The sequence below is a fragment of the Lactuca virosa genome, chromosome 2, assembly GCF_052849685.1.
Source record: "Lactuca virosa cultivar CGN04683 chromosome 2, Lactuca_virosa_CGN04683_v6, whole genome shotgun sequence".
Taxonomy (NCBI): Eukaryota; Viridiplantae; Streptophyta; class Magnoliopsida; order Asterales; family Asteraceae; genus Lactuca; species Lactuca virosa.
This window is the reverse complement of record NC_136427.1, coordinates 165,181,206-165,183,789: the sequence shown is the minus strand read 5'-3', so window position 1 is coordinate 165,183,789 and position 2,584 is coordinate 165,181,206.

Here is a 2,584-nt window from a genome sequence, read left to right as displayed (position 1 = left end):
CTGGTTAGCTGGCAGTCCAAGAAGCAAACCTGTGTGTCACTTTCAATAGCCGAAGCTGAGTATATAGCTGCAGCATCTTGTACTTCTCAAGTCATATGGATTCAAAGTCAACTAAGAGATTACGGGTTAAGTATGAAGAAGATTCCTCTCTATTGTGACTCAGAAAGTGCAATAAGGATATGTCACAATCCAGTACAACACTCAAAGACTAAGCACATTGCACTTAGATATCATTTCATCAAGGATCACGTAGAAGATGGGAACGTGGAAGTGCATTTTGTTCGATCCTCTGATCAATTGGTTGACATATTCACTAAAGCCTTACCTGAAGCGAGTTTCAATAAAATTCTGCAAGGCTTGGGAATGATGGAAGCAGAGTCGGTACCGAATCCTTAATTCAACACCTAAAAAATTAGACAAGCGAAATGGAGCGAAGGCTCGGTCTATTTCGGCTCCATAATTTTCGGGAACCGAAATGAACCGACTGCTCGGTCTATTTCGGCTCTGGAATTTTGAGGAACCGAAATGAACCGACCGCTCGGTCTATTTCGGCTCCATAATTTTTGAGAACCGAAATGAACCGACCGCTCGGTCTATTTCGGCTCTGGAATTTTAAGGAACCGAAATGAACCGACCGCTCGGTCTATTTCGCTTCATTCCTTTAAGATAAGGTTTCAGTTGTACATTTTGTTCAAAGAGTGTTTTATGCAACTTTATTTTCTTTTTCTGTTTTTATTATTTTTCAGAAAAATTCAAAAATCCAAAAATATTTTCTCTTTCTGTTTTTATTATTTTTCAGAAAAACTCAAAACATAAATTTTTTTTTGTTTGTTTTTGTTTGTTTGTTTTGTTTTTGTGGTGTGTTTGTTTGCTTGTTCTTTTACATAGGTCCCAAGTATACCAGTATAACAGAGTTTGGAGCTAAGGCAGGTATAATCATTTACATAAGAACTAGTTAAGGGTCCCTAGAAGCATGCTGCTGCATGTTGACCAAAGCCTCTACGGCTTAGAGCAAGGCCTTAATGATTCGATCACTACCTATCGTTTCTTCCCAATCAGGCTGTTAAAATCAACTCAGTCTAGAGCTACCTTACTCTTCTCATATGAGTTCAGAGTTTTCCTGCTTAGTCACGTCTATATAGCAGCAGGTACTTTCGGTTCTTTAGCCACCCTCCTTATATTCTCCATCTACTTTCGGTTCACCAACTGTAACCCTTGAGACTCTCGGTTTTTACCACTGAGGTTTATGGTTGCACAACATCTGTGTTTATGATCTTAGATATGTATACCACGTACTGAGTGAAACCCACAATCCAACACCAACAACGAATTGACGGTGAATTGTCATATTCAAGATGTTACTGGTTACCGAATGAAATCTCATTTTTATTTTTGAGTGATCTTTTATGAATTTGTCTAACACCAAGGCTTTTTCTTCCCATAAAGATCCAGTTTCTTTTTGTTTTTGAGATTTCTATATCTTCTTTAGTCACTATAAAATATATCCCACCTACTTGTTCAACAGACCACATCGGTCTCACAAGTACTTCTTCCAATGTTCGGTCTTATGTTAAGCATCGACGTTCGGTTGAAGATAAGCCACCTTAAGCCTATGACTTAAAAAGAAGCCTTTCAATGTTTCTCTACAAACATTTGATCGTTATTTCACGGGAACCCACACAAGCACTTCAAGTCTCTCTTGACTTTGAAGGAAGCGATTCTTGCCCGGAATCCCCTGCTTTCTGTCTTATAATGAGACATCACTCACATCCAATACACATTTGCTTTATTTCTTTATCTTTTGTCACTCTATTGCACGAAAATTTTAATTTTCCAACATTCTTGGTGCTCATGATCCTATCCTCACTTTGACCATTCGGAATCATCTTACAACAACACTTCTTCTTGCCCTTGCATTGTTACACGAGATGAAGGGTGTTTCGGAGAAATTATTTGCTCCAAAACAAGGGGGAGAGGGTGCTCATCAACCAAAGGTTAAGACTGAAACCGAAACTGCTCAACCGAAGGTAAAAGTTACAACCGAACTGAAGGATAATGTAGCTTCAGGTTCTGGTCGACAAGAAAAGCAAAAGGAGATTGATGATGATAGCAGTAACGAATCTGGTGAAACTATTGCTGAGGCTCTTAAGCGAAAGAAGAGAGATAAAGAGCTTGATGAAATCTTGAAGATTGCAAGGGAAGCAGAGGAGAGGGAGAGGAGAAACAAGGAAGAAGAAGAAGCCTTGAACTGCAAGAAGGCCTTGTTTCCCCTATGGACTAAAGAGGCACTTATCAATCAAGCTATAGAGTTTCCAAGTGTTTATTGGTTGGAACCTGTTGCTTCGTTTGACTGTGATAATTCTAAGGACTCGCAGTTCGACATGCCGATAACAAGAAAGGCGTTCACGTTTCACTGTTTCGATTCGAATGCTGAGGTTCCTTTTCCTCATCCAAAGGTTGACCGAGAGCTTATTGATTTCTATCTGAAGTATGGACAACCGCAGTACTTGACATGGAGCGCACAGAAGATAATCACTGTCAAGGTACTGAAACCTATGTCTGCTGGGAGGTTTATAAATGTCAA